Genomic DNA, 22,948 nt, shown 5'->3' with positions numbered 1-22,948 from the left:
GGGCAGCAGCCTAAGCAGGGAAGCCCAGACTTCCCTCTCCCCAGCCACTTCGTCCAGCTCTTCCCGGGGGATCCCGAGGCGTTCCCAGGCCAGCCGGGAGACATAGTCTTCCCAACGTGTCCTGGGTCTTCCCCGTGACCTCCTACCGGTCGGACGTGCCCTAAACACCTCCCTAGGGAGGCGTTCGGGTGGCATCCTGACCAGATGCCCGAACCACCTCATCTAGCTCCTCTCCATGTGGAGGAGCAGCGGCTTTACTTTGAGCTCCCCCCGGATGACAGAGCTTCTGACCCTATCTCTAAGGGAGAGCCCCGCCACCCGGCGGAGGAAACTCATTTCGGCCGCTTGTACCCGAGATCTTGTCCTTTCGGTCATAACCCAAAGCTCATGACCATAGGTCAGTGGTCGGCAACCCAAAATGTTGAAAGAGCCATATTGGACCAAAAATACAAAAACAAATCTGTCTGGAGCCGCAAAAAAATTAAAAGCCATATTACATACAGATAGTGTGTCATGAGATATAAATTGAATTAAGAGGACTTAAAGGAAACTAAATGAGCTCAAATATAGCTACAAACGAGGCATTATGATGCAATATGTACATATAGCTAGCCTAAATAGCATGTTAGCATCGATTAGCTTGCAGTCATGCAGTGACCAAATATGCCCGATTAGCACTCCCCACAAGTCAATAACATCAACAAAACTCACCTTTGTGCATTCATGCACAACGTTAAAAGTTTGGTGGACAAAATGAGACAAAAAGAAGTGGCATAAAACACGTCCTAGAAAGTCGGAGAAAGTTATACATGTAAACAAACTACGGTGAGTTCAAGGACCGACAAAATTAGTAGGACAAAACGGCGCTCGCCAAATACTCGAATCAGTGAAGCATGTTTAATATAAACAGTGGGATTTATAACAATTAGGGAGGTTTGTGTCATGTGTGGCCTCCTACAGAAACCATATTAAAACAAAAAATAAATTATTTCCCCTCATCTTTTTCCATTTTTCATACATTTTTGGAAAAGCTCCAGGGAGCCACTATGGCGGCGCTAAAGAGCCGCATGTGGCTCTAGAGCCGCGGGTTGCCGACCCCTGCCATAGGTGAACTAAAACAATAATATATATTAAATAATAATACATTAAAATAAAATAAATGAAGGCAAATTGAGCCACAATAACTTAACAGCACCATAGGCTCAGTAGGCAGAGATTACAAAGGAAAATAACAAGTTAGCCTTTACGCAAACCATAAACTCTGATAGGTGTGGGCTGGACCTGGGAACACACTGTGCACTTCTGATTGGTGTTTGTATGCATGTGTGTGTGTGTGTGTGTGTGTGTGTGTGTGTGTGTGTGTGTGTGTGTGTGTGTGTGTGTGTGTGTGTGTCTCTCAAAGAGGCTGCAGTGCGTTAATAAATGTCCCCACACGATGTATATTTGACAGTGATTCATAGCAGGGAAGCTAACATCAGCCTACGGTGACAGCCAAAATATCTACTAACGTTACCGCGATGTGCTTCCTCAAATTTGACGTTGAGTTCGTGTAAGCTGAAATGTCCACTTGTTTGGGGAGACACATATGACAACGCATTACATAACTGTTTTTTTGGTTGTCTTAAGCGTGAACATCGATTTTATGTGAGGCCAGGGGTGTTTGCGTTCGTTGTTGTCTCTGCCATTGTTGTTGTTGTTGTTAGCCGCTGAAACTTTATGTGCAGTTAATCATGTGACCGCCTGGCTCTGTTTGATTGGTGAAACGGATTCAAACGTCACCAGTGACTGCATTTGATTGGTGAAACGCAGGCATGCGATAGATCCTACTTTGAATGTCTGTCTGACAAACCAAAACAAACAAAGCGTGCATTAACAGATCGATAAAATCAGTAGCGAGCTGAATGTAGTTAAATGGAGCGGAGTAAAAGTAGCGTTTCTTCTCTATAAATATACTCAAGTAAAAGTATGTTGCATTAAAACTACTCTTAGAAGTACAATTTATCCCAAAAATTACTCAAGTAGATGTAACGGAGTAAATGTAGTGCGTTACTACCCACTTCTGATGATATTAAATATCACACTAATTTGCCCTGTCACCTACAACACAAGGCTAACATGTGTAAGTTTTGATCAGAGGGCCTAGCATATATTGACATTCATACTCGTAATGTAGAGAAAGTAACCTCCCCCCGGCCCTTACACACACACATCTTTCAATTATTCTGTAAAGCGTTTGGACACGTTTCAGGGTCATAGTTGGAAGACCCTGTCGTGATTTGACAACAAAGAGGTGATGACTTTATCTGTGCCACATGCTTTTATTGTTGGCCGGGCTAAGACGTGCCACAGCCGAACCTGCGTTTCTAGGGCTTTGAGTGGGCTTTAGTGGGATTTGAGTTTCATCTCTCCAGGATAATGGATGGTTTGTTTTTACTGCGGGCAGTGACGCACATGCTTACTGATTGTGAGGCTTGCAAAAAGTTTGCTCTGTGTAGTTTGTTGTTCTTCATTTTGTCTTTTTTCTGATAATGTTGTTCGGCTGAGATTTGTCCTGTAATCTCCCCCACAGCATTCCTGGAAAGTGCAATTACATCTTTTTTCTGAAACAGGACGACCCCAGCTGAGATAGTGACTAGAGCAAAAAGGTAAGTTAAAGTTTGTATTGCTGACACATGCACAAAACTAATTAAACAATTCCACTTTGTCATTCCCACTTAATTTTGCATTACTTAAAAATATTTAAACTCCCATGGTTACAAATACATTTTATTCATTTGTATTCCATTCACACTGTTTGAAGTAGCTGCAGCAGTGGTTTTGAATGAGCCAGCTAAATAAAGGTGATCTGAGCAGATGGTTCTGTGAGTCTTTGTGCTGCACTCCAGCAGAACTCTCATTAGCTCTGCGATCTCACCACTAAAAAACTGCTGAATTGTAAAATGTGCTCTCTTCTCACATTTCTTTCAGTTCAATTCAAGTTCTTTATTTATCCGTTGGGAAATGGGAGTGTGAGGCAGTGTCAATTTGCAGTGCAAAGAAGAAAGGCACAATAACAAAGGTCAATCTTATTAGGCACCACGACACTGTATCATTAAATAATAGATATACAGTAAATTAGGGTTGGGATCAGTATTGTCCGATTTTCATGAAATATTAAGTGATCCTCATTGCCGATTAATGCCTTTTAGTGGTGAATACAAACGGCCATCCATTTTTAGCCTCCCGTTGACGAGCTAGCAGCTAATTGTGAATCTCTATACACAGTGTAGAGACACTCTTAGTCAGTGGTTCTCAAACCTTTTTCACTAAGTGCCACCCTAGGAAAAACATGGCTCTCCAAGTACCACCGTAATGACCAACATTAAGGTACTGTAGCGTAGTAAGCCTAAGTAGTCATTAACAACAAGGCAAGTATAAACAAGTATGTTTAATATTTTTAGCCACTGCAACATTACACACAGTTTGAACAGTAACAGCCGCCTCCAACTAATTTTGTGCCGCCCTCACAGCGTAAAGCTCCGGCTGTGTTGATTGAGCGATTGATGTCCCTCTACGGCAGCTACGTATTTTAACTGCAGTTGCAGCGTTGCGCCACTATAGAGGCGCTATATCGACAGGAGTGCACCGTAAACACCTGAAGCAACTACCGAAGAAGAAACAGATCGAATCGGGTTGTTTCCCGCTACTTTGTGCATAACATTGACCGCCGTAACAAGTGTATTTCTGCCATACGGAGCATGATACGGAGGGATCACTGGACTCCTACAGAACACTCCAGACTGTGCTGTGAACATTTTGTCTCTGGTAAGTGAACACAGCTTGTAGTGGTTGCTTCGTTTCCAATATTTTCTGACTAATTATAATAGATCGATTGATTGGAGAATTTATTAAAAGTTTGCATTGGATCAAGTAGAGTTTCATGATGTCACAGATTGTAGCTGAGATAGGCTCCAGCACCCCCCGCGACCCCGAAATGGATAAGCGGTAGAAAAATGGATGGATGTTACAGTTTGACTGGTACAAGGTCAACTAAAAGCAGTTACCTGAGAAAAGCATTGCAAGCATGTCGTGTTTATTAAAAAAAAAGTTTCCTCCGTGTCAGAGTAACGTTTATGTTTTAGCGTTGCAGATATGGCAGGCAAAATCAGCCACTACTTTAAAAAGCGATCTCGCGAGGAGGAAAGTCAAGGGTCCAGGTGAAACAGAGCAGAGAAATTAATGTAACAGGCAGTTAAAATGTAATAATTCATGGTTGTGACATGTGGACATTTTTGTCCACAGAGCGCTTGAAGGCTGCTTCAAAATCATCTATGAGTGTCTCAAAAAAAAGTGGCACCACCACACAAGCTATGAGCCCATCATTCTCTTATGCCTTAAGCCACTGGTGTCAAACTCAAGGCCCGGGGGCCAGATTTGGCCCACGACATAATTTTATCTGACCCGCAAACACCTGGAAATGATATATGTCAATAAAGTACTTAATATTTTCTCACTAAATGTAATGGATTTTTTTTCATTTTGGCAGAAAAAATATATGGACTGCTTGAAATTGCATGCCTTTTAAACTTTAATAGTATCCATTATTGCAACAAATATTACAGTATTATATCATACTTTCAAACATTTTTTGTCTAAATAAAAATAAATACTTAAATATCTGCTTGACTTATGATTTTACAGCAAACTACCCATCATATCAATCAAAATGACAATACATTGTACGGTGTTCTTTACAGCATATTACTGTAAATTGAAAAAAACTAAACATTTTTTTTTTGCGTTAAAATTCTGGCGCATGGTCAGGATTGTACCACCTCTGCCTCAATTGGAGCCAGGAAAAAACCCTGAAGATGAAATGTCTATGTTAACACATTGTGTCCTCTTTAGGGCTTGGTATCATGACCAACTTCCCAAATCACTTGGATGTCCCTATCCGAGCTGCACTCGGGCGAAAGGCGGTTCAAATACAATTACTGAAACAAAATAACAGTTTCAATCAGACGTTTACAATTGCATGACCATAGCGTGTGATTTACTTCAGGTGCAGGCGTAAGTTTTTGCCAACAAAGTCTATGATAGCCTTTATTACCGTACTGTATCTTCATGACCTGCAGAGAATTGTGTGTTAATACGAGTAAGTCCTTAGTTTCCTTTGTTTTGCATTGGACGGATTGTTGTTGGAAGCTAACATTAGCCCAGTGTGTACTAGGAGCTGCGGTGGGGGAAATCGATTTAGACGATTCTGTGGAAGCTTTTTTTGTATTTTTTTGGCTTTAATGTTAAACAATACTTTTGAAAGTGGACTATGTAAAAAACAAAAAACCCTTAAGTAAAGTGTTCAAATGCTCTTGAAAGTAGATCACGGTAGTTTGTAATGTAACAGCCATGTTTGGATCTTATCTGGCTAATCTATGGTTGCCTAGTGACTCATTCACTAAGCTCACTCAGGGGATATTTGCATATACACAAAACGAGATAGTGGTAAATAAACAAAAAAAAGGTGTGCACTGACTCACACAACAACGGCAACAACATTAGGGACGCCTAATGTGTCTAATTTTCCATCAAAAGCTGCTTCTAATATTGTTGTGACTGTATGTAGCTACAATATGTGTTTGTACAGGAAGAAAAAAACAAAACATGTTTGTTCTGGTTGTTTTTCCGCAGAGCTTCATTATGATTGTCATTAAATGCGCTCTGAAGTAGAACCTTCTTGTTTTTTCAGTCTCTGTGAAGATAATCAGAGCACAAAACACATTTTTTTTAATGCATTTGCATGCATGCCCCGTCACTTTAGTCAGATAAACAAGAGATAAAATAATGGAAGCTAAAGTATGACTTTGGTTGATTTGTCGTCATTGTTAACTCCCTGCAAATGTAATAGCACGCCAGACAATAGCTAATATTTCACAGCAGTGACCCTTTTGCCCGCCATTATCAAAAGGTCTCTTAAATCACGCACACGCACACAGTTCACCCCCAGAAGAGATCGAATCATTAATATCTTTTGCAAAGAATAGCAGGGCATGTAAGACAAGAATAACAATAGCACACATCAACACATGTACACTTTAATTGGGACATATTAAGTGGCTGTCAAGCGCATGTCAAGGCAACAGGTAACCCTGTGAGTCCCGGTTAGGCCATGATAGCCAATCAAAAGGTGGAAGAGACAACGGTGCAATATTAATAGTGATTTGAAGAAAGAACCATAGTGAACTAGAAAGACCTCCGCTAACTCGCATACCTCCGCTAGGCCCTATTTCCCAACAGTAACAAATCCTATTGAAAATCCCTGAATCCAGACGGTGATCCGAATCACCCCCAAACTATAATCACTTGTTCCTTATCCCATTTCGTGAAAGTTTAGTCAAAATCCGCTCCTAACCTTTTCAGATATGTTGTTGCTAAAATCCGTCCCTAACCACTTGGCATATGTTGCTTACTAACAGACAGGCAAAGAAACAAACAATCCCAAGCAAATTAATAACATCCTAGTGGAAATAATTAATCAATGTATAATTTAAATTGTCATGTCCCTGTGTTTTTTTTTCTTTGCATCTGTTGCTTCCAAACAGGCTGCAAGTGGGTTCACTTTTTGCATCAGCCTCAACACGTTTGTTTTACAGCGGAATGAAAGAGATAATCAATCAATCAATCAATTCCTTTATTGTCATTGTCATAATAACACTTAAGTCATACATGTCAACGAGATTTTGTTTGAGCTTTGTCCAGATAAATGGAGTGAATCCTCTTGCCAGTCATCCACTCTTGTCAGTCATCCAGTCTTGTTGTCTCTGTGGTTGGAGGCAGAGATGCTACCATAAACACAGAGAAATTCACCATTCCTGTGAGACACTTGTTATTTAGATAACCTAACAGCTCTGCCAGGCCCCATCTTTCAATAGTAAAGAATTGTTTGAAAAAATTCTGAATCCAGACGGTGATCCAGTAGATCATCGCCAAAATGTAATCACGCGTTCCTTTTTTTTGTCACTGGCTTTGAACAAAGGCGCACACATTTACTTTCCCTCTCTTATCTTTTCTCCTTTGCTATTTTGTCCTTGTCTTGTCCTCTCAACTTTCAAAGAGCCTCTCTATTTGTACTATTCTCCTAAACCTTCAACATGGAACTAATAAACTGGTCTTTCAACCCTATTGACAAGATCTTCTCGACTAGAACCACATGTTTGGTGTAACCTGCCTACGGGATGTTTGCTGGGGAATCTTGGGAGAAGTGTTGAGTCGTGTGCCCAACAGTTTTTTCCGTTGAAGACATTGAAAATATATACAGTATCTATTTGGAACTGTGATAACAGAGTATCTGCTGATTCGATTGAGCGTTACTGTGGTCCATGGACAAATTACGAAGACGATTGGGAGCTGTTCAAGTAGCCCAAAGGCTGTCCACCACAGTTAGTGGGATGGGCAGCTACACTTTAGTGATCACAAATTGGATAACATCTCGGAGAAGCTTCCCTACTCCGAGAAATCCCATCCCCCTTCAAGTACACCGAGGAATATTGACCCTGTTCTGTAAATGCAGAGTGGAGCTACCTCTAGGCCTACAGACATAACACACACACATTGACTATTACACAGATGCGCACACATACTCCCACACCACGCCTTCCCTGCTTAACCTCTGGTATGATGGTTTACGGAGCAGCTTCCTGATGGAAGCTTGTCTTGCGCTCCTATTTTGGTGGCTTTTCCTGTTTTTTGGTATTTTCCTGTTGCAGTTTCATGTCTTCCTTTGAGCACTATTCTCAGCACCTGCTTTGTTTTAGCAATCAAGGTATTTAAGTTGTTGCTATCTTTTTTTGTGTGGACATTGTTGATTGTCATGTACGGATGTACTTTGTGGATGCCATCTCTGCTCCACACGCTGTAAGTCTTTGCTGTCATCCAGCATTCTGTTTTTGTTTACTTTGTCGCCAGTTCAGTTTTAGTTTCGTTCTGCATAGCCATCCCTAAGCTTTAATGCCTTTTGTTAGGGGCACTCACCTTTTTTTAATTTTTGGTTTAAGCATTAGATAGCGTTTTACCTGCATGCTGCCTCCCGCTGTCGTCTGCATATTGTGATCACGACAAACCATCGTCATCTCACACGACGTGTTCCCGACATCTACAAAGCAATTGGCTACCAGCTTCCACCTACTGATATTGAGGAGAATAACATGGTTACTCTGCCGAGCTCTAGACAGCACCGACACTCAACAACACCGACACATGATGCAAGTGTCTATGTGAGCTATATTAGCCTACTATCAAAATGACTGTGTCGCAGTGTTGAAATGTAATAATTTTTCTACACATTATTACAATATTGGAAAACATTAATAAAACGGATGTTTCTCAGAGGGTGAGATAACTCCTGGAAATTACTGGCTTAAAATGGCCAAAGGTATAGATGTGTGTGTCCAAGTTAAAGGAAACGGCAGGCTGTCTTCTTCTAATGGATTCATTACAATCTTTGACAAGCTGGGTGACGTTTGCAGTGATCCATATAGGCACACAAACAACAATCAGAAATGCAGCCAATGTTGCATACAGATAATGTGTCGTGAACTATACAAATACAATTAAATACACGGAGGACATAAGTAAATATATATTAAATTAGCTCAAATATACCTACAAAGGAGGAATGATGCAATATGTATATACAGCTAGCCTAAATAGCATGTTGTCATTGATTAGCTTGCAGTCATGCACTGACCAAAAAACAACTCCAACAAGTCAATAGAATCAACAAAGCTCACGTTTATGCATTTACGTACAGAGTAGAACGTTTGGTGGACAAAATGAGACAAAGGAGTGGCATAAAACATGTCTTATTGTGACAGCGTGACAAGTTGTACATGTAAACTAACTACGATGAGTTCAAGGGCAGCCGAAGTTAGTAGGACAAAACGGTGCTCGCTAAATACTCTCATCAGTAAAGCATGTATAACATAAACAGTGGGATTTCTAACAATTAGCATCCCCCGCAATCCCGAAAGGGACAAGCGGTAGAAAATGTATAGGTTTGTGCCATGTTTGTCCTCCTACAGAAACCGCGGGTTGCCGACCCCCGCCCTAGCCTTTGCCCCAAATGTCTTACTTCATGTGCAGAATATTTTATTTCTCGTTTCAAATGAGGGTTGTATTTTTTAAGTGGAAAAAAAAAAGTGACGTAGTTTAATGCAACTATGTTCAAGATAAACTACAACATTACCATTACTTACAAACATGGACAACCAAAAGAGCAACAACATCATCATTTTATCAGCCTTTCCTTTTATTATCCTTTTATGCTTTTATTTCCGTTGTGGGGATAAAGAGGGCAGACTGTGAGATGATCTTTTGACAAACATGCGTCACTTGCTGTTAGTCTGTGTCTGTTTGCATAACTCACAGTTTCATAACCACATTTGTTTTTGACTTCCCACTCCACTGATGGAGCTCAATAGCATATACTGTACAGTTTTTTTTTTCCATCTTAAAAGTACATCATTCTATGCTTTGGCCTTGTCACCCATAACATTTTACTTTGTGTATCAAAAGAACATGGACTAGAGTTTTTCAATGTCAGATAAAGGGCCCTGTTTTTTGAAAATATGTTTACAGAAGACTAGTCGGGAGCTACTGTCCCTCAATTGTAATAATTTTGTAATGACCAAATTACCTTTTTTACATTCGTGATGCAAATTCCCACCAAGGCAAACATGCCCACCACCCTCATTTGGAACTTGGCCAGATTGTGATCATACAAGCAACCCTGCAGTAGGTTAGCATTGTCATCGCCAGCTGCTTGTGCGTTCTTTACATCCATGCAAAGTTTTCACATGCTGACATTTGCTTTACAATAGTCCAACCTTTACAATCAAGGGTCCCCCAGCGTACAGACGCAAATGTGACAGTCCGCAGGGAGTCTGCGTTTGGAAAAAAAAAAACATCCTCAGACGTGGCCTCCAAGGCAGAGAGCTTCGCTTGAGCACACCTCACGAGTCTCACCAGCTGTCTTGTCTGATCTGTCAGCCGCCTGAGCCCGGGGATTTGCTGCTTAATGTCGGCATTGTGCTCTTGCAAGAATTAACTCGGGAAGTTGTGCAAAATATCAGGAAAACAGGCTACCATAATTAGAATATTCATACCTACGTTCCAGTGTTGTAGATTTAAAAGCTGTACCAAGCTTCCATCCTTACATTCCCATAATGCGGTGTTACAAATGAGCACTTAAAGACGTGTAAAACCGTCTGCTGCCTCTCTGGGTGCCGCTTGCTGCCACTAAATCTGAAAGGACAACAAAAGCGTCAGAAAGAGGAGCAAAAGCTGCATAGTCAAGACAAAGTCATTACTGCTTCTTGGTGACGAGATGATGCACGCTGACAACCTTCAGCAATGACTGAGTGGGCTTGCGGCTATACTGTCGCGCTGTTGCCATGACATCTGGAGTTTGCAAAGAAATCTTGGCGGCTTTTTGTGCGAGAGCTACGCTGACAGCTACTGCATTAAAGATGTGAAAATACGCCACCAAAACAAAACACAGACACATACTTTGTTCGAGAGATCCTGTCAACATACCGAGCAGCTGCTACTGCATTTTCAGTAGGAATGATTTAGAAAATAATGGTTCTTTGGGATACGAGTTTAGTTGGTTCTGTGATGCAGCTCTAACCTACCTTCTTCCCACTCCCTTTCAGGCAAAACTGGACAATCATGCTTACATACTGTACATTACCTTTTGCATTATATGAATTAATATTATTATGTATTGTCTACCTTGTACTTTATTTTTATTAAATGTCATTGCCTAAAAGAAATGAATAAATGAAAAAATTAAAAAAAAAAACCTCAAACTGGTATTGTGAAACGTCTCCCAGTGAAATTAATTTAAATCAATTTGGTCTGTCCATATTTTCATGGATAAGTGTAAACCGTTTAAATATTATTATCGACTCATTCTACTTTAGTATGATGCAGTGCTATGCAGTTGGTTATACCTTTTAAGGATTTCTTAATTTATTTGAATGAATATCATCCCCTTCTTTTCAGCATTGTCCTTCACACTCACTGTCTTCCTTCCCATTGTTGGAAAAACAAAGAATCTCTAGCTGTAAATTCATGCTAGCGAGTAAGACAGGATGTTTTGGTCGGATCTTACAGGGTTCACTGTGAAACGGCAACTATTGGCGGAGAGTCTTGTAACTAAAATTTTTGCTCACAATCTAAAGCATAACAATTAGCTGAGACTGCACGTATCCCAAAAAACCTGTAAGCCAGGGCATGCGTATCCCGAGGTACCATTATACAGTTAATCTTGAAAAAGGATTTTGATTGAGGTTTGCCACCTACAGGGGCTGCTGTTAAAGTAATGACAGAAAAAAAAACACAAGAAAGGTAGGGTTAATTGCAAGACTATTTTGGTTCTCAAATGGATTGAGGTTCCCTGGGTAGGTGAAAATATCACCACTATATGTTGTTAATCAGATCATAGAATTATTGTTGGGGTACGGTAACTGATTCATGCTATATCTTAAAATGACTAAACTTATAACTTTTAAAGACTTAAGATGGCACAAATACTGTATATATTTTGCAATGTTGAACTTTGTCTAACCTCCATGTTCTTCCCTTTCTTTTGTTCAGCCCTCTCAAACAAAAACCTCCTGTGTTTTTCATAATAAGCCTTTCTGTCGGGCCGCTAGGTAACAATGAGTGTTCAGTTGTCAAGCTGTCTTTATAAGTGTAAACTATCTGCAGAGCAGACATTGTGTTTTCTGCCTTGAAGTTCCTAGTGGGAAGTAAATAGTTTGCCAGTGTGGTGCTGGTCTATTGTTCGCCTGCTGCCTCTTTAATCAGCTTCTGGGTTGCTCAAGACGCCCTGAATTGCACTGCTTGATTGCGGTCTCGACAGACATTTCTAAGCACTTGAAAATGTGCTTGTCTGTGTCAACACAGTAAACGCTCTTGTCGCAGCACTTTTTTGGGAATTTGGCGAAGCAAATATGATAGCATGGCAACTGTGATCATGAAGAATATAAGAGTGTTTAGTTGAAGGGATTAGCGGCGGAATGCATCAAGCAAATTGAGCTACATAGGCAACAAGTTCCCAGAATTAGGTGGCATACACAGTATATTAGTAACATTTAGGAAACTTTAGACAAACAAGAATTTCAACACCCAAGGGAAGACAGGTGATTTTATTTCGACTTTTCTCATGCCTTCATTGGTTAGTTTTACCAGAGGATTCATAAATCATACTTACTGTATGTGCTGACCTACCTACACCTACTTCCCTTTTTACACAGCTCTCTGCTTATGTCACCAATATGTCATGGTACAGTACATGAGCCAAAAACAATCCTCCTCAACCCAAATTCCATTCCAGCAGGTGCTGCCAAGGATGCCAACATTCAGTGGAACTAATCTTGACATTTGATTATGCCACCGCCCTTCTTCTGCTTCATCCTGCAAATGCTCCATCTGCGAGGCCGTGCATCATCTAGTTTGGATGTTTGCACATAGTTATCTGACTTTTCCGGTAATCCGGTCGTCATCTCCTGTTCCCCATCTGTGTCCATTGCCAACTTACCAGCGCCCTTCGTTCCTTTTGACTTTCCTTCCTTGCTTCATCATTCATTATGTCCTTCCTTTATTCCACTCTCGGTATAAATCCCAGCGCCGCTTCCCTCTTCCGTTCTCTTTATTGTCACCCACCTCTTTGTGTGCCTGCTGTACCGTCACCAACAAACGCTGTCAGGGCCCAAAACTTAATTTGCACCTCTGCAGCAACCTCCACTGACCTTTTGCTACGTTCTCGGTTTTAACCTTGACAGAACCAAGCTGCTATGGCAACATGGCCTTGTTGGATTGCCAACTTCAGGGATGACCTATTTGTGGAACATTCTGTATTCAGAGATGGACGTTTTGCTTTGTTGTTGAATGTCATTTTCTATTTGGGTGTCTGATCATCTTTGCCCGGTCGATAAGTCCTTTACAGTTACCATTTTTAGACAAGATCCTCGTGTTGCAGTACAAAGGCCAACACAAAAACAAAAAACAATAACAATGTGACGTTGGCTGACTATCTTGCACATATGTTTATCACTCGTTAGCATTTACTGTATGTTTGTACTGACATTATTGTTATATCGATTATATTGATTTTTTTAATAAACGTGTAATCTATCGATTAATTTGTTTGATTAATCGATCAACCAAATAAAACAGACTAACTAGCCTTAATGTGACTTTCAATAGTTGAAATAAACAAAGATTTATATAATGATCTTTCTTCTTATGAATTGCACCTTTACAAGGGGAACATCACTATATAGTAATTACATTGAAAAAAGTGGGGAAAAAACTGTAGGTAGGTAATAAATAATAAAGAATTAAACTAAACAACAAGACTGATAAAGTGTGATAAATTGAGTGACAAAGTATTCAACAAGTTAACACATACACATTCACAAAAGTATTTGAGGATGGGTGTTTGATTAACAACTTCTTTGTATTAACATTTAAACTGTAGATGCTAACATGCCCTCACATGTGTTTGAATACATAATTTGTTATGCAAGTCAAACATGTAAGATGGCGTTAGCTGCCAAAATGGACTATTACCTTGTTTCTGATTTGTTTGCTGTGCTTTAATGTACATGATCCTTTCTTGTAATGCATCATCGATGTAGTACAAATGTAAAATGCTAGCTCTGTTTGACAGTGCAAACATTTCACCACAATATTTGTCTTTTTCAGTTAGAAGTAATGGCAAAATCTCTCTCATCTTCTCTGAGCTCTTTGCTCTGTTTCCACTGTTTTTTTTTTTTTAGCCATCTCTCCCTATCCGCACTGCCCCCGTACAGTACATTCTTCAGTTATTTTACTCGTTATGTTAATCATTGGAGCAACAAAATACAAATCAATGCTTTTTTCTAATCAAATGATTCGATTTAATCGACGCATCGTTGCAGCTCTAATATTATTGACTAATGAACATTACATGCGTCACATTTGTTTCTTCATGCGCAGCTGTAAAGGCCGAGAAAAGTCCAGCCTGTGTGGCAGTAAAACATTTTCCTTTGTCTGCTCTTCCTGGAACACCACTTAATAAATGTGACAATAATAGCAAGCTGGATCAACACAGGGTCACGTCACTGAACAATTTAGGCTGTTATGTCACATTTGAAATTGGCGGAATATTGCCTCAAGGTGAGGGTCACCATAGAAACACTCGGTTGGCCTTCTTGCGTCAGCGTCTGCCTCAGCCAAATCACATATCCTCTTTTTTTTAACTAGACAAAAACCTGTTACTTTACCTTTCAGTATCTACTTTTGATGCCTACTTTTATTACAGCACCACGGTGTGTAGAATCCCTCGATTCAATGCAATGTTTAATTTTGCATCGTATATCAGCATTCTGCGCTTACTGCAAAAATGGGAGTGACGATGAATAATTTACAACTGCAATCAAGGTGGATTTCAATCACTGGAAGGAGACCTTGACCCTGCTCATGTTAGCGTTGTTGTAAAATTTTGGCCTGGTTTCTGAGAAGAAAGGCAGATCATGCATTCGTTTGTGCTGGTATTCTTTCCGTTCTCGCAATCCTGGTTTGTACTTGCATGTAGTCCTGTCGTAATCATGAAAACACAAAGTGACACGCTCATCTTTTCTTTTCGAAAACCATTACCACCACATCCTGAAAATATGAAGCCGTCCTCGCGCTGCATCCAGAAATATACTCATGTGTAATAATACAATTAGCGCAAACACAGAAGCACACAAATGCATACGGTGCCCTATTTTTCTGCATAATGATGCTCTTCATGATTCTGAACATGATTCTTGCATTGATTTGAGCATCCATCACGCACGCACCAAATAATTGGCACTGAGTTATCAAAACATGTTTATTCTGTGAATTATCTCAGGCCACCGCTGATGGTGTTTGGAAAGAAGGAGGCGCAGTAGTTTGTTCAGCACTCGCCTTTTGCTGTCCTACATCTGTCAACTTGTTAGGAGCACCATAAGTGAGCTTGCCAAAGCAGGAGGCCAGGAGTGTGTCTGCATAGGCACGAGGGAGTTGGGGGTGAAGCTTAGGCACTAATGGTGTGTATGTGTTTGTGCGACTGTCTGGTGCAGTGGCTACAGTCTGCAGGGGGTCTGTTCCCCTTCGTCAACAACTCGCCTCGAACAGCCAATCGGATAACGCGCTAAAATGACCACCCATGCCCTGACAGTAACCTCTACACACACACAATGAACAACAAAGCATACACATACACACTTCACTTAAGTGCCAGAGGACACGCAGCAGAGACATTCATGACACTGACCTCGTTTTTGTGTGTTTGTGTGGCACGGAGGGGGAGGCTGTAGACACACATGCATTAGCGGAAAAGCCGAGTCTGCGCTCCCCCATGGCCGAAAACGGTTGCTGATAAAATGTGGCGTGAAAAGCTTCGGCCTGTTGTGGTCCACCGGCCTAGGCCTATCTTTGTTTGGAAGGAAGCTATCATGAAATCCTCTCTAGGCAATAGGATTCAATCACCTGCGCCTATCTGTATTGTATCTAAGGTCGAGGTGGACAGGCGTCACACACAAGGACACCTTACTCGTTAGAGTAAAAATATGCGGGACATGCTACTTTTGTCTCTGCATTTGCTTTGGTTAATTTGTACACTGTTGTCCTCACTGTTGATAACCACAAACACAGACAACAGTCTTTACCAGGCCATTTGTACTAGAGCACGGAACGTTTGGCTAGTAAGCGCACTGAATCTGATTTTGAATTTCCATATGGATTTACAGAATGACCGATGCGATGGCACAAAGCAAATTCTTGAATTAAAAAACGACATAATTCATGTGCTCTCGTTGCAAAAATAAAGACCGCTGCGATTTTGCTCAAAATAATCAGAATGACTTCTAAGCGAGACTAGAAATAGTTCACATATTCAGATACATTTATCTATACAGTAGAAAAAAACGCTTATCAATGCGATCACCCTCTTTCAGGTAATTGATTACGATGGTAACCTTGTACAAAACAAATCATTAGGACGCCAAATAAAACAAAACAATTCCGCAAAGTCAATAAAGTTGCAGTAAAACAGCTGACTAGATGTGATGGGACAAGCAAAAAGACCCTGGCATAAATGTACAGTGTAAGTACAAGCAAACAAGGGTCATTAGCGAGAGGGGGAATTGCACCCAAGTCCAAGTACGGTACATATGACCAAGTGTGAGTATGCTTGGCGACTAAGAGACAGTAAGGTGGGATAACTGAGGCTTTTGTCAACTTGCATTTCGATCTATGGCCTTTCTTTGCCTATTTTAGATCTAAGTGAAGACAGAACAAACGCTAGTGAAACACTGCTTGGTCATAAGTCAATGACTAACTGTATTGATTTTAAAAGGTTCACAATAGACCTAATTACGCATATCTGGTTTTCTGTTTTGTGTAGATTTACCACTGTGAAATATCTTGTGTTTAGTTGCTAGCCTGTAAATATGACATTATCCACCAATAGTTAGCTGCAGATTGAGTTATTTTCAAACCAATTCCTTAAATCTTGGTCCTGTAAATTTGATTGAGATGTCTCCCAAGGATTTTCTCATTTATGTGTCCTATCAAATTAAGTTTCATGCTGCTCTCTGCTGCTCCTGTTCAACGATCAGGTTTTGAACATGATTTAGTGAACCACTTGGACTCAAGGGCGTGTAAAAGCATCAGTGCTACAATAGACCTTGAGGTCAGATCCATTTTCACATTTCATAGGCGATGCAGATAGATTGATTTGGCACTATGAAGCATATTAGAGGCGATGCAACACCAATGAGGCACACACACAGAGCCATACATTTTCATAAGGTGCACATGTCAATGTAAATGTCTGCAATGTATTGAATGGCCAGAGTGCTTCTCTGTTGCTTTAATATTCATTGTGATAGCGACTGAAAGGGCTGCTCTTTCTGCTGGTCTGTTTCACGCTACAGCCACTGATCTGGGGTTTCTTTGCATCCTGCATTGAGGGATTTTGACAGAAAATCCCTGCACGCTGAGTTGAGAATATTCAGATGAAGTCCAGACAGTGGCTGATTGAAGGTGTGGGCGCAGTTGGGCTAAAGATGGGATTGTCTTTTAAGACACGCTTACTGAATATAGGGAAACAGTCTGGTAGACTTTGTGCATCATGGGATATTGTGCAAGTGAGCGTATTGCATACATCTGTCTCATCACACCCCCCACTAATCCCCTCACCCACTCCAGCCTCATCTCCATCTCCTCCCCTGTTTGCCTCAATTCATCTCCAGGTGGGCCTCCCCACTGCCTGCTGCATGCATGTATTAGTGCCTACTTGAAGTGAGGCGCCCTTCATACGTCCTTTAGTTTCCATAACAGCCAGCGGGACCGTCGTGTAGCATTTATATTTGCCGATCATCAGCGATGTTGCCCCCATCAATGTGCCATGAATTTTATTTCTTTCAAGTGTTCGCCCTTCCAATTAGAGGCAAGATGACATGACATGGGAATTACCGTTTGAAATGTATTAGAGTACTTGAAGAGCAAAGGTTTGAAGATTGTCCAGAATTTCCTCTCTGGAAGGGAACCAGATGCTACATAAGTACAACAAATGTACAAGATGATCCAATAAGATTTTAAATAGATTTTTCAGTTTTAAATTGCGCGATCTGGATTCAAATGAGTTTTTCAGTTTGACTTACCATAAAGTCTGATTGTCCAAAAGACAGGAAGTTAAATGTATAAAATGGAAGAATGTCCTCTGTCATTCTCCTAGCTTTTCCTGAAATGGAAAATGTGTCTTGCAAGGAAACCAGTCAACTGCAAAAATGTTTATCAGTGACTATAAAACACATTTTTCTATAAAATTTGTTTATGGTGATTAAGAAGGATCCTGATGGAAAAAGTTTGTCTGAACTCTGCCAGTGCATTGATCTGTCTCTGAAGGGATGAAGGTTTTAACCCCTTTAAGTGGGATGCTGGGACTGGGGGAAGTGGATTAAGGCGGGACACGCTCATTTACTGTATGAAACTGATTAAAGTCAACAATGTTTAGTGCTATTAATCCCAAAAACACACGCGAGCGACAACAGACAGCGGCGCAACATTTTCAGTGGACAGAAGGATGCTGGGATTAGAAGTGCGGGGAGTCTGGGATCAGACAGACGTATAAGTAGAAATGGATACTGGATTAACTCACACACATACATATACACTTAGGGCTTGTTGATCCATCAAATTGAGGTGGAAGTGTATTTTCGAAAGATAGAACATGGGGATTCCTGCCTTTTGCTTTCATTAAGAGAAATAATATGATAACCACAGAGGTGTCAATCTAGCCCTTGCTTAGCCGCTCTTTCTAGGCACTCATTTAGTTCCTGCTTTTTGGATTTGGCATCAACAATAACAAAGCAAGCTGCCTGCGCTTTGTCTGAGTAAAAATGTAACAACATTATACTGATTTGTGGCATCCCGGCATCGGTAAAGTATGTTGTTTACACCTTAGGGCGTACTTAAACGAGGCCAATCGCACCGAGCTTTACCCCACTTTGTTTCTACAGTAAGGTATGTGTTAAAGTTTGCCTCCTTTGGCACACTTGGGAGATGTGGGCCAAGGCCAGAAGTGGCTACATTTACTCTGTTACATTTAGGTAAGCTACTTTCAATTACAAAAAACAGTAGATGTTTTTGCATGTTTTAAATGTGCATATGGGGGCCATGGTGTTTTTTTTTTTTTATGGATGTGGATTGGGTGGTGGGTTGTTTTGCTTCCAGTTTATGTGGTGTTGCGCGGGATCGCTTCCTGTTAGTCCAGGCCTGGGCAATTATTTTGACTCGGGGGCCACATTCAGGGAAAAAAATGTGTCTGGGGGCCGGTATATCTATTTTTAGGAACACTAATACAAAACCTCACAATAATGTCTGATTGAATGCTAAAAACGTTATGACAGACCGCCTTAAATGTAATGGAATTTTACATTTTTCTATGAACAATAAAACGCTGAATATTGACAAAATATGAACGTCACACCCCCTTTAGATCGACATATTTTACAATCAAGTGAAACGTAACAAAACTGCAACAAATATGAAATATGAACGCGAAGGGTACAAAATAAACCCACCTACAATCTGATATATCTGATATTTGCTGAATTCCCCCCAGGGATCAATAAAGTACTTTCTATTCTATTCCATATATCCGATATATAGCCGATCAGCTGCTGTTGACGGTCCCCGACACAAGGCTGAAGCTTAGAGGTGACAGAGCTTTCGCCGTTGCTGCTCCCAAGCTCTGGAACGACCTACCCCTGAGTGTTAGACAAGCATCCTCTCTTCCTGTTTTTAAATCTCTCTTAAAACATACTTTTATTCCATGGCTTTTAACACTGAGTGATATCCATCCTGCAATGGCGCCCCATAATACACCTGCTGTGATCCTGTTTTTATGTTTTTATGTTTTTATTAATTCTATTTTAATTATTTATTTTTTATCATGTTCTGTTTGTGTTGTGTTGTGTTTGCTCGGTACTCGTTTTATCTTTTAACCTGCTCATTGTACAGCACTTTGGCTACCCCTGTGGTAAATTTTAAATGTGCTCTATAAATAAAGTTGATTTGATTGATTTGATATATCACTCAGCTTGAGAACTCTGTTGTGAAAATCTCCTTCCGCGTCTGTGGAAACGCTTCCCGCCCACACTGCTTGGTGCCTCGTCTGAGCTGCTGTGACGTAGATGACCATAGTAACTAATTAGATGACCATAGTAACTAATTAGATTACCATAGTAACTGGTATATCATCCATAAGCGCAAATTCCAACCATTGAAATACTTTGTATAGTTGAAGACTTACGGTCATTTGAAAACATCACTGCACATCATAATGGCAGCTACAGTTTCCATCTTAAACATCTAAAAAAATTATTTGGGAATGTCCGGCGGGCCAGATTGAAAAGCTCAACGGGCTCATGTGGCCCCCGGGCCTTAATTTGCCCAGGTCTGTGTTAGTCCGTGTTTGTCTGTTTCGGCTTCGCACTGTGGGGTTTGTATCAATGGTTTGATGCGGGGGTCAGCGCAGATCGGTTGTTTGTGCGTGTTTGGATTGGGGAGGGGAGTTTCTTGGTGGGGTGTGGCGTTGATGTCTCTTGTTGGCATGCTGGCGTTTGGGCTGGCTAGCGGACTGCCGCTGGTTGGTCTTCATGGTTTTGTCAGAGTGTGGTTGCTGGTCGCATCTTGTTGGGGGTTTCGCAGCAGTTGTCTTTGCTGCCGTTTATTTGTGGTGCAGCCGCCCGTGGCTGCTGAGTCTGGTGCAAGGGGGAGGCCGCTAATGTGGTCCGTGGCGGCACATGTGCCTGGTAGTTGTTGGGACTGGCCTACTTTCCGGCTTTGTTGTCGTTTATCATCATGTTGGTTGGCTTGTCTGGTGTCGGCCAGGGCCTGCCCTCGCACCCTGCCGTGCTGTCCTTTGAGCCTGATGTTGTGCCGTCGTCTGGGTGCGAGCTTGTCGGGGGTTGTTCCTGAGGGTTGCAGCGCGGGGTTTTGGGGCTGTATGTATCTGTTTGTACATATATATGTGTGTGTGTGTGTGTGTGTGTGTGTGTAATAATTATTATATTTGTATATATATTTTTATTTATTTATTTCTAATTACTTCCTAATATTATCATTATTTTTTGTGAGGACGTTGGGGACTGGTGTCTCCCTTGGGACCTCCTTGCCCCACAGGAGCCAGCGTCCCAGGCTGCTATGGCCGGGCTGCGTGTCTTAGGCCACTGGTTCCCGCCACCCACCCCCTTTCGGAATAGTGGCTCGGTCAGGGCCTACTCGGTAGAGTACGCGTGCGCGGTCTGTCATGGTGCCTCGGTGTGCCGTGTTGCATGCGGTGGTGTTGCGCGATGGTTCGCTGCTGGGGTGGCAGCCGTGTTGTTGTCGTGTCTGTTATCTTCTCCTTTTTTTTTTTTTTCCTCAGGAGGAGGCTCCGCCAGGGCAAGTGGTGGATGTTCCATTTCCATATATGGATTCCCGGCAGGGGTGGGGTGGGTGGTTCCTGTGGCCCCATGCTGGGCGGCCCTGCTGCGGCCGACTTGAGTGGGGCTGGCCCCACCATGCTTTCAGTCCTCTCGTCTGGCTGCGGGGAGTCTCTGGGACCCTCTGGGACCCTCTGGGTGGGGTGTCCCCTCTCTCTGCTTGCGTTGGGTGTGGTCTCTCGCTGGCTTGGGGGCTGGTTGTTTCCTGCTTCTACCGTGCCTTGTCCTCTGCCAGGCGTGTCTGTCTATGGCAGGGGTAGCCAACCCGTGGTCGCAATCGACCAGTCAATCATTGGGAACCTACCGGTCGATCGTGAAAATATTAGAAATAAAAATAATTTATCAATATGACATAAGTGACACCTACCACCCGGGTAGTGACCAACAGGCATGCATTTTAACCCCTACACATGCCCGCATGCCTCACCTCTTTTCAGCACATCCCGCTGCTCTTGACACTGCTGAATAGCTGATTTGACTATTTCCCGTGTCGACGTAGGACAACCATATGACTCCCATCCCATATGTGACATAGGATGAACAAATATAGTACAGTACTAAGACTATAGTGGCCACAAACAGTTAGCTTCTATAGCAGTGGTGCCCTGTCTCCCATTGAAAATGTGTGGCGCATTATGAAGCGTAAAATACGACAACAGAGACTGTTGAACAACTTAAGCTAGAATGGGAAAGAATTCTGTCTGAAAAGCTTCAAAAATGTGTCTCCTCAGTTCCCAAACGTTTACTGAGTGTTGTTAAAAGGAAAGGCCATGTAACACAGTGGTAAAAATGCCCCTGTGCCAACATTTTGCAATGTGTTGCTGCCATTAAATTCTAAATTAATGATTATTTGCAAAAAAAAAAAAATTGTATCTCAGTTCGTACATTAAAAATCTTGTCTTTACAGTCTATTCAATTGAATATAAGTTGAAAAGGATTTGCAAATTATTGTATTCTGATTTAATTTTCGATTTACACAACGTGCCAACTTCACTGGTTTTATATATACAGTATGTATGTATATATAATGTATATATGTGTGTGCGTTAGAGATGCGCGGTTTGCGGGCACAACCGCGGAGTCCGCGGATTATCCGCGGATCGGGCGGATGAAAAAATTAGATTTTATCCGCGGGTCGGGTCGGGTCGGGTGATTGAAATAAAAAAAAATTAGATTTTAAATAGATTCAGGCGGGTGGCAGTTAAACCAATTCGGAAATATATATACATAGTTAAATGTTGTTACCCACATACGAAAAACGAGCAGGCACCTGCTGCATATGCCACAACAGAAGAAAAAAAAAAAAAGAGATGGACACTTTTATGGAGCAGAGAAGGGACGCCTCGCCGGGGTCCGGGACCGAGGCCCCTTCCCCCGAGAGGGCCCCACCGGGAGCCGTAGCTGAGGCGATCCGCGAGAAGGGCCCGACGCACGTCCAGGGTCACCACCGCGCCCACCGCACCGACACCCCGCCTCGTCCGCCTTCGCCGCGGCCGGCGTCACGCGCAGCAGGTAAGCAGCTTACCTGCCCGCCACCCCCGTGGCCGGGGGCTCGTAACAGGGGTCACTCCGCGCGCTCCGCCCGCGCAGCTTACCTGCCCGCCACCCCTGTTGCCGGGGGCGCGTAACAGGGGTCACTCCGCGCGCAGTGCGCTCACGAAAGGGGTGGGGCTCACCCTGGTTGATATAGACAGCAGCTAGGACGGTGGCCATGGAAGTTGGAACCCGCTAAGGAGTGTGTAACAACCCACCTGCCGAATCAACTAGCCCTGAAAATGGATGGCGCTGGAGCGTCGGGCCCATATACCCGGCCGCGAGACGCGCTTGGAGGTGCGCTCAGCGCGGCTCCCATATGATTGCGCACTGGTGTGCGTCTGGGTTGTGACAGCGTGGCACGCGAA

General features: G+C 42.1%; 1 long non-coding RNA gene across 1 annotated transcript in view; it reads left to right on the top strand.

The window, feature by feature from the left end:
* The window catches only part of LOC133606017 (uncharacterized), a 176,720-nt gene that overhangs the window by 2,101 nt on the left and 151,671 nt on the right, over positions 1–22,948 (top strand). Inside the window, exon 2 of the long non-coding RNA XR_009815210.2 lies at positions 2,570–2,645. This is a non-coding gene — a long non-coding RNA (uncharacterized lncRNA). The remainder of the gene's footprint in view (positions 1–2,569; positions 2,646–22,948) is intronic.

The sequence above is a fragment of the Nerophis lumbriciformis genome, linkage group LG05 (genome assembly GCF_033978685.3).
Source record: "Nerophis lumbriciformis linkage group LG05, RoL_Nlum_v2.1, whole genome shotgun sequence".
Lineage (NCBI taxonomy): Eukaryota > Metazoa > Chordata > Actinopteri > Syngnathiformes > Syngnathidae > Nerophis > Nerophis lumbriciformis.
Note: the sequence above shows the minus strand (reverse complement) of the source record. Positions and strands in the feature narration are given on the sequence as shown.